Source organism: Epinephelus moara, chromosome 8 (assembly GCF_006386435.1).
Source record: "Epinephelus moara isolate mb chromosome 8, YSFRI_EMoa_1.0, whole genome shotgun sequence".
Classification (NCBI taxonomy): domain Eukaryota; kingdom Metazoa; phylum Chordata; class Actinopteri; order Perciformes; family Serranidae; genus Epinephelus; species Epinephelus moara.
This window is the reverse complement of record NC_065513.1, coordinates 5,536,293-5,554,597: the sequence shown is the minus strand read 5'-3', so window position 1 is coordinate 5,554,597 and position 18,305 is coordinate 5,536,293.

Sequence of the window (18,305 nt, the reverse complement as noted above, 5' to 3'; positions counted from 1 at the left end):
AAGAGATACAACATGGCACATTAAGGAAGGACCTACTTACTAAGTGCTGCACAGGTCTTATACTGTATATAATCTTTGGCACATTAAGATGAGCAGAAAATCTCCCTCTTATTGGTCATGTTCATTTCTTTAAGGCATTGAGGAGCTGACATTTCATTTTTATGCCCACCTCAAAGTTATGTGTTTCTACAGAGTATACACTGTACTAATGCAGTCAATGCATTCCTCTGACTGTTAGTGTACTAGGAATAAACACACTTTACACTTCTAAAAGACATTAGTCAAACTGTGACTTTGGAATACTACTGCTAAATACCATTTAAATGATGTAAATGTATGTAAACAGGGCCAATTATCCCATTAAACGAACAGTTCACCCCCAAATCAAAAATACATATTTTTCCTCTCACGTGTAGTGCTATTATTCAGTCTAGATTGTTTTGGTGTGAGTTTCCAAGTGTTGGAGATATCGGCCGTAAAGATGTCCGCCTTCCTTCCAATATAATAGAAATAGATTACACTCAGCTTGTGGTGCTCAAAACACCAAAAAAAAAAAAAAAATTGGAAAAATCCAACAGCAATGTCTCTTTCTAGGAATCAGGACCTGGTTACTCAAGATAACCTACACACCATGATGTGAGCAGTTTCATGTAGGAACTATTTTCATTCTACCAAACTATACCCACCAACCGTAGCAATGCACGGAAGGAAGCGTGCAACTACTCATGGACGAGAGGCTCGTGCCTGTGACAGCTCAAGATGTAAACATTAATGGTTCCTCGGCAAAGCTGTAACATTAGCTAGCTCAGTGGTGCTAGGTGAGCTAGCACTAGATCAGGGGTCTGCAACCTTTGCCATTAAAAGAGCCATTTTTGACCAAAAATAATTTGAAAAAATCTGTGTGGAGCCACAAAACATGTTTGAGCCTTATAATCAAGGTAAATAGCCTATTAAGTCTAAATTAGCGTATACTTATGGTCTAAATAAGCATTTGTTAATATGTTTTACCACAAGGTGGCCACTGTGCAGGGCACTAATAATTATCTGGTACTTAAATTTTGCAGAGCTGGCAGTGAGAGCAAACAAATCTGCCCACGCACTACTACATTCTCTATTTTATTCAATTTACTTTTTTGGATTTGGCATCCATAGCTAACCAGCCACTGCTATCCAGGTTCAGCAACATTTGGATTCATAGAATGAATTTCCATAGACTTCTTTTCTCAAAGGCTCAAGGAGCCACTGGACAGGGGCTAAAGAGCCACATGTGGCTCCGGAGCCACAGGTTGCCTACCCCTGCACTAGATGTACCCTTCTCCCTGAGCAGTGATACGGTGGGTGGGTGATGGTTGGTAGGAAAACAAATAGCTGAAACTGCCTAAGCTGACCTTGTGCACTGTCAGTTTTCCTACAAAAAGTAATGTACCAATATTCGCGCACACCCCATGTAATGATGAGCCAGTAATTCATGCATAACCCACCCATTTTGGAAGGCTGTGATCATGTGACCAGTGCACTGACAGGAGTAAAGAAGGAAGCGGTCCCAAGTGATCCAGTTAGGAGGTAGGTTAGGGTGATTGGTGGGTCACAAAACACAAGACTTTCCCGCAGGGCTTTCCCCCAGGAGGTTGGTGTTTGCAACCATGTAAACTTGAGTCATTTTAAGGTACGTCCTCACCATGTCTTTTTTTTATTACACCTAACCACAGTAGCTTTACTTGCCTAAACCTAACTTCTGTAACTTTATGTTAAGGACGTTATGTTATTAGTTTATCATATGAACTGCTGTGTCACAACAAGGTCTGTGGATTATCTTGAGTAACCAGGTCATGGTACAGAGATACAGAGAGACAGTTTTTAATTTTTTTATTTATTTATTTATTTTTTTGGTGCTTTGAGCACCACAAGCACAAGTGCCATCTAGTTTCATTATGTCGGAGAAAAGGCAAAAATCTCTACAGCCAACACTCCAACACTTAATCTAGACTGAGAAGTAGCACTACAGGTAGGAGGAAAAATGTGTATTTTTTGGGGATGCACGATATTGAATTATTTTCTCCGATATCCGATATGCTGATATATAACAACTTATTACCAATTTTGATATCTCTGCTTTTTTTCCCCACCTAATCATGATGGCCCACCAGCAGATGGAGACATGATATACAATACTTTTCAGTGTATGTAATATTCATTCATTGTGCAAAATAAGAAAAAAGCATGGCCAATTCTGATACCGATATTGATGACATGCAGATATAATCATGCATCCCTAGTATTTTTGATTTTGGGGTGACCTGTTCCTTCTGTTTGCCCTGTGATAGTCTACCCCGCCTCTCGCCCAATGTCAGCTTTGAAGTATTCCTGATTTGTGCAGTCAGTAACAGTTAAATTGTGGTTACAATTTCTCAGCTTGGTGTCCAACTAATGAGTCTTATACTTAGTTAAGTTAAAGATAAAGAAATAAACTGAATGTAAAGGGTGGCTATTTCAACAAGTAAAACTTTTTTTTTTTTAATAAAAACACAGTGGTCTCTTAACAGTAACTGTCTTTTATTTATCTGTTGTACAATTAAATGATTAAATGGATTTGAGTTTAAAACCAGTACAAGAACTAAAGAGAACCCAGTCTAGCTTATGTTTCTAGTCCTAATAAATGTTGAAGTCAGTACGCTGCACTACAGCTTCCACATGAGTAGCAATAATACTTTAGCTTTATTTTCTGTCTCTGTGTTTAAATGTAGCTCCCAGAGATCCCTGCACTGCCTCATTCGCCTCTCAAATTTATGATGATTAATCTCTCAGCATTCAACCTTGACATGAGTTATTCACAGCTGAAGAGTTACAAATGTGCTGAAGGCATATGCATCACTGGCTCATGTGACCATCAATTGCATTTTCCCCTGACCTAATTGCCTTACATTTCTCCATATTCAATACAAATTCTCTTTGCTGCCAGATGACATCCATTGTCTCGCCACTGTGCACAGACATGAAGATTGGTTCAAGATTCTTCTCATTATTATGTCTCTGCTTCTGACTGTATAACACAGCAATGGAGCTGCAAACACACACACACACACACACACACACACACACACACACACTACATCAACACTCTTTCAGTGGCTTTGCTGTTATGACTTTGTCTTGAAAGTAAAAATCTGCAATAACTGTCAGCATTATCATAAACTAAAACTAATTGTTTTGATAACACCTATCTAATACTGCTCCTGGTATCGGGGGCTTTTTTGGGGCACATGGTCATTGTTTTGCTAGTCTTAAGTCAGACACATGTCCTGAGTAAAAATAAACAGGTCTTAGGTTTTAACCTTTGGGTTTGGAGTCCAAAACAGGCTATTGTGTGTTTTTGACCAAACTCCAAAAGACTAAAAGTCAGTAGTGTATTATGAGAGCTCCATGGTAAGAGCGCAGTTCATCCCAGGAACTCCATTTCTATTGGAGAAATTTGCAGCGCCAACGTTTGGCATTAGTGCAGGAAACTACCCTTTGTGTAGCAAACCAGAGAGTCAGTGTGGTGGACGGACATGTAGTGCATCTGGCTATAGTAAGCAAGGCTAAAGTTTGTATCATGTCCTGTCTTTTACTGTATTTGGATTTGCCATAGCCATTTTTTTCCAGATCAATATCTTAACTATATGTATTTACAAAAAGTGTGGAAAGAAAGGAAAAAAAAGGCATTTGACCTTAAAAACTGAATGTAATAAATGACTATTCAGGCTTGGCCCATATTTCTGCACACAATATTTATATTTGTTTTAAAATGACATGTGTGTTTTTTGTCAATCAATCAATCAATCAATCAATCATACGGAATAATACATGAGTACAACTCCAGTGAAATGTGATCCCATTAGGTCCTTTAACTTGTGCACTGTAATTTAGGCATTTTTGCATCTTCTTACATTGTTGGCTGCTTTATAATTGTCAGCATTTCCAGATGGTTGTGGTTGTGGAATGATATACTGTCCACACATCCTGACTCTAGAAAGAGGACGGCATGGTCGCCCCTCCTACCAAATACAAGCAGCGGCACCTCTGCAGCCATCTCGGTATGACAAATAGCAGTGATACACTGCAGGAACACCTCACATTTCCACAGTCACACCAGTCCTTATTAAAGCACACACCTCCTCTCCTTCTCTCACCGGAGTACTTTGCTCTGTCAGATCTGCATATAGAGAAACAGTTGAATGGAGCTGTCCAGGATTTAGCTACGTTTTGGTGAATCAAAGGATATTAAAGTTCCTGGTATCCCATTAGAAACTGATGCGGCACAGAGGTCGTCCAGTTTGTCTTGCAGTGCCTGTACAATGGCTAGCAGGATGCTATTTTTAGTCAGCAGGAGGAAAGTTTACAGACTGCTGAGTTAATTTTTGACATCCCGATAAGTGACTCGCAGCCACACAGCATAGAGCCATACCATAGAGCCTAAATCTAGCACAAATTTATCACACATTTAATTTTAATGCACATTTATTGGAGCTGACAGAGAGGGAACTGGAAATGTCCATGCCTACATCATGTTTTTCCTGTTTTCATTTTCTGTCACAACTTGAATTCATTGTCATTGACCTTCTTAGTATTCCTTAGAATGCTGATATGTTACATTCACTGGATTCAACACGTTTGTGTCCTTACATCGGTCATTAATGTAGAAAAAAAAATTACTTTGTAAAACATACAAAAAATCTGCAGTGATTTTGAAGGAGAGATAGATGTTAAGTAATTTACACTGAGCTTTTTTTCACAGGCTTCTGTACACTAATAATACTACAGAACAAATATTTGTGAGCATGGTTATGAGGCCTCATGATTTATTGGATTAAAAAAAGTTATTATACTCAGTGAGGCAATAGCTTTTAATTCTCTCGGTCACAGGTTGTCATTTGTTGTTTTCCACTGGTTACCGTTCTCAAGAGGGCAGGTCTTGCATAATATGAGCCGTCCTGAGCACTTGGGTAGATATATGGATCCCTGTGTGGAGTACTACAGAAGCATGCACAATGACTTTTAGTTATGAACATGTATGATAACCTCCATCCCTAAAGTATTTTGATCTAGTTTCCGATGCAGACAGAACTAAGGCCTGTATCTCTTTCTTGAGTGCATTCAGATATGTCATGACCTGATAGCAGCTGGTACAGCTATTAGGCTAAGTAGCAATTAAATCCTTTGGACCTAAAACCATGTAATTTTACTAATTTTACCTGTGCTATCAAAATAAAATAAATCCAAGAATCCCATCAGACTTTTAAAATCCCACCACAATGTGATGCAAATTTCAACAAACATTATATAAATCATAATAATATTATATCTTTGTGTCATATTCAAGCTGTGGCTTTACATTATTTGTACGAGATAGATGGTAGCAGGCACCATTATGTAAATCAGGCCTAAGCAGTAATATTTGTTCTCCTGATGAAGACAAATTGAAAGCATGTAGCGAGGGTTTTCAGTGTGCACTCCTTTCCATCCCTTTTCACTGCATTTGCAGGTCAGTTGCTATAGCAACCCAAGCAGAGGAAGACTAGTGTTTAATTGATCCACTAATGCATTTAGCTGCACACTCACCACTAAGTTGCCTTTGTTTCCAGGTCACATTTTAGGGACAGGCATTTACATAAAAGCATTTGCTGTTGCCAGAACCAATCATTATCAGCAGTTTTTACTTTTTGTCCTTTGGCAACAAATGTGGTGTAAACACTGACTATTAAAAGCTACAATATTGCCTCATCAGGGAATTATTATAATACTAATGCTGGTGGGAAACATAATAAGTTTGGCAGGCCTTGTCTGCAAACAGTCAGTAATATGGGGAATGCTAATTAATAGTTGCATTACAAACAAAAGCAATCCCCAGGACTCAGTCACCATTAGACCACTATATCTATTATGTACTTTTTAACATATCAAGTGCAGGGTACAAAAATATCTGAAAATAGGCCACAGAAGGGGAAGCTGACAGTTTTTGAAGAAATGGTTTGACTCTGTTTTAAAAGAACTGATGACCCCATTTGGATTTGTAAATCCAGGCTTTAGTTGAATGTTAAAGCTTCTCATGTCTAAATGCTGTTTCAGAAGCTTTTCTACCCCAGCATGGAGGCAAAATCAGCTAAATTAAAGGGACTAACAATCTGCAGAGTATTGGTAAAGTTATCCTGAAAATATATGTATCAGCCCTACAATATACTGGATGAACACTACACTAATCAGTGTCATGAAGACCCATCTTTCACCTGACCACCTAGCCTGTTCTCACTCCTAACTCATCAAACATGGTGTTTTGCCAGTGGATTTCAGTATCAGACACCAATGTATGGAGACACCCTTCATGCTGGTATGATACACACCAGCAGGGAGGACCCTAGACTTGTGGGGGCCCTAAGCAGGATTCAGTTTGGAGGCCCTAAGCAGGATTCGTTTGGGAACCCCCCCCCCTCATTGTAATGTGTTAGAATTTCACAAAAAATGTCAATTTTGTACAACTCTGAGAATCAATTTGTTTGCAATAATGTCACAAAATGTTAGTATTTTTTTGTCTGGGAAGTTTGATTTTTATTTTGTTATTGTCTCTTTGTGATGCAGCCAGCAACTACCATAGTATAAGGAGCCACAAAGTCCGTATAGGGTGGGAGAGGAGGTGAATGGATCAAACTAACCCTGGACTTTCACCTGGGAGGCCACTGTTTTTTTTCCAGTGTGAAACCAAAAGTCAGGTTATTTTGATTACAATGTCTGTGCTAGTATGTAGCATGCTACACTAGTCACATAGGCTATATTATGAGGTATGTCATGTGATGTTACATGATGAAAGTAACAACCATACTTATTTTAAGCCAAACCACAATGGGGTTTTTTCTAGACCTAACCAATGCTTTTATTGCCTAAAACTAATGAAGCAAACCTAAAACTGAAGTGTTTTACTTCCGTTGTAAGTTTTTTGAGAAAGACTATGCATCTAATGAGCAGAAACTATACATGTCTTTTGAAAATGTAAATGCATTTTGAAAAGACACAATGCATGTAACAAGCATAAATTGACATGCCATCCCTGAACGTTCAAGCTAATGCAAGAGGATACCTAGCACATCATATTTTGACGTGTATGTCCATTGACTAAGCGACAGTACTTGACAAGTTGGGATGAGAAAGTGTTCACCCAGAGAAAAAATGTCTAGGCATTTAATTTTCCCCTAAAATGTACTGAGCAAGTCTATTTAGTAGTATATCAACATCATTTCCAGGTCACAGTTGCCGTTTGTTAGACAACAATGTGGTTTAAAACTAGGTCAAGTATTAGTCTCTGTTCTCCTTTGCTGTCTCATAGGTTAAAAATGAACAATCCATCAAGGATTTCCAGCCCAGTCTCACAGAAATACATTATATGGACACAATCTCTTAACAATGCATTATGTTGTGGTTGGCACAAAATATGTTCAAGTTATGTGCTGGCAACACAAAAACAATGCCTATGCAAAGTTAATGAAGATCATTTGTCGTGGTGGTTACGAATTAGGTATAAAGAGTGAGAAAGTGTGCGTAGAGGGTGGATGGGAGGTTCAGTGGATGGGTCAATCAAACATGGACCTTTAACCAGGAGACCACTGTTTGTCCCATGTGAAACCAAAAGTCAATGTAGTTGCATGACTTTACAGACTTTAAGTATCTACACAAAGTATTTTACGCAGGTACTTTACATAACATGCAAAGTACATTTAAAGTACATACAGAGTTTATGCTCGGCTTGACTATACATACATACATATATATATATATATATATATATATATATATATATGAAATCTGAATTACGGCAACAAATCAAACAACTGCTTCAACAAATGACCTTCCTTTAATATTGGTTCAAGCATTGGTGAATTTTTTTTTTTTTTTTTTTGAAACTGTCTTCTCAATCAGCATTTACTTTGGATAGCCAACAAGCTGCACTAAAACTTCTTGTAATTTTTTACCTAACCACAATCATGTGTGACTGGATATTTCAAGCCAACAAGGATTTTTTTTGTACCAGTACTGGTCCTAGGAATACGCACTACCTGCTAAATCTGATTTCAGAGCACAGGATTAGTATCTTGAGAACATTCAACTTCCAGGATATCGACTGGCTACTGACTTCTGCCATCCCTCAAATTTACCTACCAAAGTTAAAATTTTATTGCAAGATACACTGAACTATGGCAAGGAATACTCATTTACAAACTCCCTAAGCTCCTGAAGGAATTGGTGACATTATTTATGCATCATTTCTAATCATTCATGGTTGCTGTCTCTCTTTCGACCAAATGGTTGATGCCTCCCTCCAAGTCTGAGAACCTGTTTCCAGTTCAACTGCTTGTTAATTTATCTGTAACTCACATCTCTCTATCAGCCTGCCAGGATTATCAGGTCTTTATCAATAGCTGGGTTTCCATCCAAATGTACCACAAATTTAAAGCGAATTTTGTGAAAATGCGCAAAAGAAAATGCGAATTTATGCATGTTTCCATTCATTATTGTTTATAATAATAAAAATAAAAATGCAAAAGAACACCCGTAGAAGAAGAGGGCGCTGTGAGATGACATCATTGAGAGCGTCTCATGTCCACAACTGATGTAAACAATTACCGGCACATCCATGACCACGACGAGATGGAGAGATTCCTTGGGAACTTCTTGGCTATTGCGAGAGCTCTCATCACACTCATATCAGCGTTGTCAGCGTAGCCTACATAATGCCGGGATGTCTGTGTTGGTACACCAGGCAGCGCACATGATGCAGCGGTATTCAACACATCCAGTCTATTCAGATAAGTTGTGAAATAGCCTACACTCACCTGACACTGGAGTAACTACCTCTCTCTAAGTTCACACAGGTGTGTGTGTGAAGTAGAAGTAGGATCCGGTAGCCTACATCATTGTTTATTCGCTAAATCTGTTTCCATTGCCAAAAGTCACATTTTCCTAATATCGATACCCTGACATTTCCACCCCCTCCAAGCGTAAAAACGTTTTTTGCGATATTTTGGCCCTTTTTCGAATTTCTGGCATTTCCATTCAAGTTTTTTTTCGCAATTGTTGAAAATGCGAATAAAAATAGGTGGATGGAAACCCACCTACTGACTGGATTTTCTCTGTGTCACTTCATTCAGTGGGATGAAGAGGACCCAGTAAATACCCTACTGCTATAAGGTCAGGATCTGTGATAATATGGCCAACATAACACAAGTTGTTAAACTAAACTTTATTGTAATAATATTTATACTGCTAAAATTAGACTAAAAATGAGGATGAATGTGAAATATGGGGCATGTGACTTGCTGGTAAATTGTTTTTTTACTGTGACAAAATGTCAGTTTGGGGCAGCTCCCTCTGAAGCTGAAGGTAAAGCAGTAAGCCACAAGGTGAGGTAACATGCTGTGGATGTATTTGCCCCATGTCACTTGGAGCCAAAAGACTGTGCTTGCATGGTGTGACCAAATCTCACCAGCCATTACTGCAATTTGGAGAAAATTGATGGCAGCACAGAGGCAGGCCTATGAAAAGCAGAAAAGTGCAAGACCAAGTAATTTCCCTCAAAAATGGGACAGCATGAGCGGGTAAGTGCACGGTGCTTTACAAGTCCCCAGCAGATTCCGGTGTATACAGTAAGACATGAGGGGTAATTATTAATTATCCCAGACAGTAATGCTGGAATACATAATTATGTGACAAACATGACATCTTCAATCTTGCCGCTAAGTGATGAATGTCATGAGGAGACTGCAATTATGTCATCTCATTCATACGGGAGTATGGTAATTGCAAAATTAAAAGCACTTCAGCTAATTTTGGCTTATTCCTCAGAGTCTAGTCTTGAAGGTAGGCTTGTAATCACTGAAGCACACAGGAAAAATAGACCGTCGCGCATATTTTAGGTGGAAAATATCCAGCATTTTGTCATCCTGGGGATAGAGCCACCAGACACACAGCGCTGACAGTAATACTTCAGATGTATAATGTAGATCAGCATGAAAAATGCCTTAAATGATTTCAGAGGTGCAGTTATATACCTTACTAGATATTGCTGCCAAATGGATGTCTCTTATAGTTCCTTTGAGCCCGATTGCTGAGAATGTGTACCTCCAGTTATTTCACATCTGCAAAGCACACTATTACACTCACATTTATATGTGTATTATTCTTTCTAGTTCTTCTAGACACTTCTTCAGTTATTAGGATTTAATTGTTGACATGAAAGAAAGAATTATTTTGTACCTCTGGCAAAAAATATAATGTAATGTCTGTGAGTTTAGTGGCTGCTTTCCGAAAAACACTAAATTCAAATCAGACTATAAGAAACAGTGGGGCTATAATATACAATTAGGGATTTTTTGTTTTCTTTTAACGGTCTTCTTAATCGCTACTCACCAGGAAGAATTGTTAGTGCATTTGGTGACTGGCTGTCATATGACATGTTCCCAACCAGTCGCCAGAATAAATGTTGGCATTGTAGATTTTTGCAAACCATGGATATGTTAAATTTGTACATTTCAAATGTTAAATTTGTATGTTCCATATGTAGTTGAAATGCAACCCATCCCAACTCCACCAATGCCACCAATTTGCCAGTGGACCTAGATGTTAAACTACAATGCACCAGGTAGCCTCCTGCACTAGCTTTGGAAGTTCGCAACCAGCGTCTCAACTGGCGCTTGCTACATAGGCCAAAAATACTGGCTTTTGTTGTTTGTTGGTCTCGAACAGTGGACTGCTGCTTGGCATCTGTCTCACCCAGGTGTCATGCCACCCACCATTCCCTCCACCTCCCCATGAGAAACTCAGCTCATGTACTTGTAATCTGAACAATGTCACCGTAGAAATGTTGACATGATATGTATGCGTCATCATCAGGCTGCGTACTTAATGTAAAGCAACGTACTTAACATGACCATGTATCCTAAAATAACTTCAAGTTTATTTTGTTTTACATAGGACACAAACACTGGTCTCCTGGAAAAAGTTGTGTGTTTGTTTGAACCATTCACTACCTCAACCTGCCTCCTCATGCAGACTTAGCTCTTTATCCCACCTCCTTTTTAACTCCTGTCAGCACATTCGTCGGGTGATCACACCAATACGTTGTTTTTTTTTTCTTGTTTTTTTTGTTTGTTTTTTTTACCATCCCTTTATGCGCTATTTCTTCCAGAATTGAAATACTGTGGATCACACAATACATTATAATTTGCTGCTACTGCAACAACAAATGTTTGAATGATGGCTTTCATTTTCCATTTCTATTGTCACAGCTTTCTGCTTTTTCAAGACTTTACAGCTCACACATTAGACTTCCTTTCTGGGAATGGTTGGTTTGTGTAAAGTTGCACTTATTGATACTGTACAGATACTACTACAGAACGGCTTGTGCAAACGCCTTACCTCTAGAAGCGGGCATGGCTCAAATCTGACACTGGCCAACATAATGCTGGTTCATTATAATACTTTCCCCTGGACACTGGCCTTACATTTTAAGCTGGCTGAATTGAAGTTCTGTCTTCTAACTATAGACAAAATACCCTTTTTTTTCCAGAATTGTTGCCTTCTGTTTTTAGAAATGGCACCTTTTCATCACTACATGTACAAAACTGTGTTTAGCTGTGCTAACCCCAAGTAACCCAAACCTTATTACACTAAAACCTTTGTTGACTTGGACAGTGGTGATACTTTAACAAAAGGACATGAATGCATCATCATATGTGGGAGCATGAAGCACATTTCATGCTGTTATATTTAACTGCTTCTTTAATTAAAACCTTGTTGTTCACCTCTGAAAATATTTGCATAGTTTTAATTGATGGATAGACACATTTGTTTGCATTGCTTATGCTGACATTTGTAGGAATTCCCTCAAGATTTGTGCAACATTTGGAAGGAAACATAGCTAATGCCTGTTATAACAGGTAACTATTTTTCTGAGCCTTGGAAAAAATAAAAACTAGATTCCTAAGGGCTTGATCAGTGGTATCGCTGAGGTAGAAGCATTGGAATAGTGCTGATCAAGACTTGAGACTGGGCACTTCACAGCCATTTATTAGGTGCAATTACATCCCAGCAACCCATGGTTAAGCTGATCATATGTTCTGTAAGTGCCCCACTCTTGTTGACTTCCTTTAAATGTCTTTTTTTGGCAATTAGTTTCAAATCAAAAGAATCAATGAAAAGGGGCATTCATCTAGCCCACAGTCCAGGACATACAATCAATAGCTTTCAAAATAGTTGTGAAAGCCAACATCAGAAAAGGCTATTTACATTCCATACTCTTCTATCTCAGTGAAAATGTGACAGTCAGAAAAGCCTGCTGAAATGAACATTGTGCGCCTTTCATATATATCCAAAAAATGCTTCATGTTATGCTCCCTTGGTTTTGCCCAAAGAGCATTTCATGGCACTGAGGTGTCAGCATTAAGGGAAAGGCTTGAATTGATTGTGCATTGAGGTGCAAGTGACAGAAGTTAAATGTATCCACTGGAAGGTGTCTGTGATGGCTGCATCCCACTACCGTTTTGTCATGCTGCACGGTCCAACTCCAGAGGCCGGCGGCTGCTATTGAGTGTCTTCAGGATCCTGATTTAACCAGGCGTGTGCCTTTTTTTTTTCTTTTTTTCCCTTTTTTTCGGGTTGTAGGGGCACATGGGATGCCCTGGCTGAAGGGTCCCAGGCTGATTGCTGGTTACTGGGGTTTGATTGGTTCTCCTTCTCTCCCCACAATGGGACTAAATTCATGGGACGGCACATAACAGAGAGGGATTGACCATATTGTCCAGAGGACAGTAACCAAAGCAAAGGCTGAATGAGGGCTTGTGATTTGTAGTTAGCAGAGAACTTGACGTGATTGTAGTGACTTCTGGATCCTTCTCTTGTCCCTAGGAAAGTGGATTTTTTCCCCATGTTTTATCTTTAATGTTCTTGCTCCCTCTCTTTGTCTCGCTCCTATTCTTCCTTTCCCACTCTCTGACTGACTCAGATTCAGTGCTTTGTTTTATTAGTAATTCGTCAGAACTCTCATTTCATTTTGACAAAGTTTGGTTATGTGATTATTCAGTCAGAAAAATAATAATAATTACCCCTTAAATTTCCTCTTAAACAAATTTCATGTTAAAAGAACCAACATTTCTAAGTGGTCTGGTGATATATTACACTTCATTAAAGTTAAACTATGTTTCATTGACTGTAAATTTAAACCTACAGCAGTATTGGTCAGAGCTGCACATGGAAACATTCTAAATGTCTTTTCATTATGTTTTACATGTTTCTCCAGAGTTTATCCTGATATATTTGTAATTTTTACAAAATATCAGGACCTTGTTAAGCCGTCATTAAAATTATTATTCTTCCCTTTGGGGTGATGTGAATAGCATGCAAAATTACATAGCAATCAAGCCAAAGTTTGGGAATATATATATAAATTCTTATGGTCACCGTAGCAGTATTTCTTATGAAAGTGTTTCGGCCAGGGATATTCAAATTGCATTGCCTGGGGGTTATTTTTGCAAAATTACAAACATAAAAATATTAATTAGATAAAATGAAAAGTGAGGCAAATCCAGTCGCAGCAGCCCTGTACAAGCCAACTGTGCGCAGGGGCATATCAAGGATTTGAGGACATTCGGATTTTACCTGGCAACTTTTTTTTTTTCTTTTTTATAAACAAGCTCTTTTTGATGCTTTTACAGTTAATTTTTAAAGAAATATTTCACTGCTTGAAAGATGATCTTTTCATAAAACTGGACTGTTTATGCAGTAGAAAGATGTAAATACTATTAAAATTGGTGCTATATGACCAGGAAAAAAAACAACAGAGAGAAAGGACTGCAGCATTTCCTTTTGCTCAAGAGTAGAAAACCTCCAACTCCCAGATAGCACTGCGCCCCACTGGACTAATATACGCTCCCACTGGTGGGTGACATAATACAAACTTGTGCATTTGACACAATGGTGGCCAGCTGGTACAGTTAAATGGTAAGTTAAAAAATGTTTCTAAAAACATCTGAGGTAAGAAATAGGCAAAAACAGAATCTTGATTTAGATTTGATCAGCCATGCCTAGTTTTACTGTTTGATCTCAGCTTTTATAGCTTTCGTTTTCACTTTGCAGGAAACACTACGGCACCCACTTCCGGTTTATAAGCTCTCGCTATTACAGCTAAAAATGGCACTAAAATATATTTCTGAAAGCATTTAAGCAAGAAATACGCAATGCAGTAACATAATCTTGGTTTGTATTTGATCAGCACTGCCTATCTGTACTGTTTGATCGGAGATGGATCACAGGTGGTGAAAATTTTCGTCTTGCATTTTATTTCATTTTCTGTTGGCTTTGCTGACAGACAGCCTGCTAGCTGCATGAATGTTCTGAAACATGGTACCAGTTGGTTCAGAGGTAGAGCGGGTAGTCCACCATGTCGAAGTATCCTTGAGCAAGATACTGCACCCCGAATTGTTGTGTTCCACCGTTGTGTAAGTGTGTTAAAAACTGAGTAGTAGGTGGCACCTTGTATGGTAGCCTCGACCACCAGTGTATGAATGTGTGTGCCACTTTGATTATTTTATACAGTTTATGCTTTGAGGGTCTCAGGCAAAACAATTCACCTCTAAAATGCTCCAAGCATAGTATGATGCACAGTGTAAGAGTATGAAGTGAAGCCAAACTGTAACTCAGCCTGATTACCGGGTAACTGTTAGTAGGAGTTTGAATGTGAACAGTAGGCTACAGTGTGAGGTCAGGCATGTACACCCAAACATCCACCTTGAGCTTCTCCTGACTGCAGCACCATTACAACACCACACTACTTTGTCCATAAACAAAGGTCTTTTTAGGCATTTGGACAAATGAACAATGTTGTATTTATTTCCCAGATTTTCCAAATAGCACAAACAGTAGCTCTGTTCATTTGTTGTTTTTTTGACAGAAATGTACTTGAATGTAAAATGTACCCAATAATCTATATTTTGCTCTCTAGTTATCCAGTCCTGACTACAGAGGGCAGAAAAACATTCACATGGAGGATGCTGATTTTCCAAGCAGGAAAGGAATAAGTGCTCTTGAGATGACATTGAATGAACATTTCCTCACTGCCCTACCTTTCCAATTTCCCCTACCTTCTGGAGAAAAATTAAGTTAATTAATTTGTTGGGAAAACAGAGCAGTAAAATCCACGGCTCACGATGCCAAGCTCAATTTATCTCCTCCCTACACTTGCTTGTGAGGACTATATTAAAACATGTCGTTCGAAGCACAGGAAGAGACCACAATTACACTCTGCTTGCATGCTGGAGCTGAGGAGTGTCATTTTAGCATGCCTGCTACATCTCAATCAGACATGAGATGCAGTCTTTTTTAATCAAACACCATATTTTGATGGGACAGGACAAGGATTTGTGAAATGCTGGGTAACGGATTGAGACTGTATTCTTTTTTTTTTCTTTCACAGCGCCTTTCCCCGTGCTCTTTTTAATCAGTACCAGTGTCACTCTTCCTACAGGCTGATCACTGCAGTATTTGACAGTTTGTGTCCATGGAATTAAATAGAGACGTGATTTGCATGTGACATTGAGGGTTTTAGTGCTTCAAATTGTATCTCCGTAGAATTAGCATGCAGACAAGCCGATCTGTATGTATGCGGCTGCTCTGAGAGGTTCAAACCACTGCTTTGTGTCGGGGCAAGAGGTTATGTAGAGACTAGAGCCAGCCCTCTCCTCATCTCGACACTTACCTACCTCTTTTGTACTCCAGAATTGATGCACTCAATAGTACAGTAGGTTTTCTTTTAATCTTGCTGAATTGATGCCACTGCTTTTTGTCCACCTTAGCTCCGGGTTCAGAATAGATGCTCTCAACGGTGGGTGCTCTTTTGATATCATCAATGAATCTTACACATCCCCACCCCCTGGTTTTGAAGCACAAATGTACATCCTGCAAGATGTGTAACATTAGAGTTTGTGTTCCTTGCACCACAATAATCATGTAAGATTTCTGAAGGATTTCTTTCTTCAATCACAGTTTTCTGAATTGGGAAAATGTTATCTCATTCTCTCCCAATCAATTCTCACCCCAAAGCAGCATTCGGACACCTATTATATTTCGACTCAATATGATGCTCTCACTCTAAATCAATTTTGTGCCTCAGAGGTTCACTTCACTTCTCAAAAAGGGACCGGCAAAACTCTCCTGGACAACCAAGGCAATTCTGAAAGGTTCTCGAATGCCTTTTCACCTTTGTGCTGTCTGTAACATCGACAATGATTCTCTCAGATGTGAGACGAAAGAAAGAGATTTTCAAAGGAGAAGCTTTGCCAAAGTGCCTTTGAAAGTGACTCAGTGCCTGAAGGACCACGTCTAAAACAGTTTTTGCTTAGTGTTTCTGCTGAAAGATCAACCCTGCCTGTTGTGTGCCATGTATTGCTTCTCATAGAAAGCAGTCAGTACTGTTGCTTATGGAGATGAGACCAATAGGGACTGTCATGTTTGTCATTTGCTACCTATAGCACGCTGTCACTTTAGCCTAGTCGCCAGAGGAAAATGTCAGCTTTATATGTTTCTGCCAGCTATGAATATGTATCATATCAACGTTTCTAAAGTGCCATAGAGCTGACTTTGACATCGGGAGGTATTGAGGATAGAGGGTGGTCTGACACCTTGGCAGGACACCTGCCAAGCTGCAGACCACTATTTGAATTAAAACAACAAAACTCACTGTAATTTAGCAAGTCATTGCTATGTTTTCAGTAGCGTTTTAGGCACCAGACATGGGTGTTTTGTAGCAACCTTTTTTGACACGAAAAGCAATTGTTTTTTTGCAGAGACATTGCTGTTTTTTTGAGCAGGGATTGTTCCCACAAACTGGGTATCTTAAGCCAAGTCATGATCTTTTCCTTACCATAACCAGGTGGTTTTTGTGTCTAAATGTAACAGTTTCTTAACCATGTCTTCAATGAAAAGTTTCAGCATATCCGCTACATGATAATGTGCAAATGTAACTGTCCTTGGTTTGCAGATAGCACAAACCAAAAAAAAACTTTATAAAGGAAGAAGGAAGGAACAACAACAGCACAATCTGTGGTAGAGAGGGACTCTTCCTACTTCCAGGATGGAAATGAAATTGATGTGCTCCGACAGTAAGGTCCTCTGGGGTAAATTTGTAATTTTGGGCTGTATTAACAAAAAATCCCACAGATGAAGAAGAGATTCTAATAAGGGATGAAGCAGTTTGCTGTAGATGCAAGAGCACTGGCTGAGTGTTCTGGAAGACAAAGAGCCAGTCAGAGACATCTGGATGAATTAGGAGAAGACATGAGAGGTGTGATATAGAGGACTCAAATCATGTGATCTCAAGCTCTACATAAATTGTCATTATTGAAAACAGGATTTTAGTCTCTCTAAAAATGATACTGACAATTACAAAATGTAAGTAAGGTGACAATATACACTCCAAAGAAGTATCACCATAAACAAAAAAACAACAACAAGAAAACATAAAGCAAGATACATAACAATTGCAGCAAAATACAAAAGTGTACATAAATGCATGAACATAAACTCACACAAGGTGATGTAAAACCTTTCCTGGGCTTCCTGATTGCCTGATTCTGATTGCAGAAAATGACGCATACAACACAGGTGTGTGTGTTAGCTAATGTACTATTACTGTAATACTGTGAGACAGAGGAGCACATCCATCAGCTGTTTGTGGGTTATAGATCATGCACAACATTGTTGATAAGCTAAACAGGCTTGTACCTGCCCATCCTAAATGACTGGGAGAACATGTATTTTCTTTTTTCTTTTTTTTCTTTTTTTAAATATTAAAATTAACATTTACTACGCTATGGGCCCTAAGCCTTTTTGGGGGTATTTTTTACTGCCTTTACTTTTAAGCTCACATCACAGTCATTATAAATTCTACATACACATGCTATATCTTGGTTTTTTTTGTTTTTTTTGTAAGGACAATGTGGGCTATCCAGATTTGCCATCATTCCATGTCCTTCTATGTGCCTGTATTTTATATTAATTTTTATTTCAATGAAAAAAACAAATCAGTGTTACTAAATTCTTACATTTTTACATGTATCTCACCATAGCAAGTTGGAAGTTGACATATTCTGCCATATATGAAGAGGGGAGACTCTCTGGAATCTGGCAATATAAGAACCATGATGCTGGGACATTCTGTCACTTCACAGTTGTCCAGAACATGTGGTTTGTGCCAGGCGGACATGATTGCCAGTATTTTTTCATTATTGCAA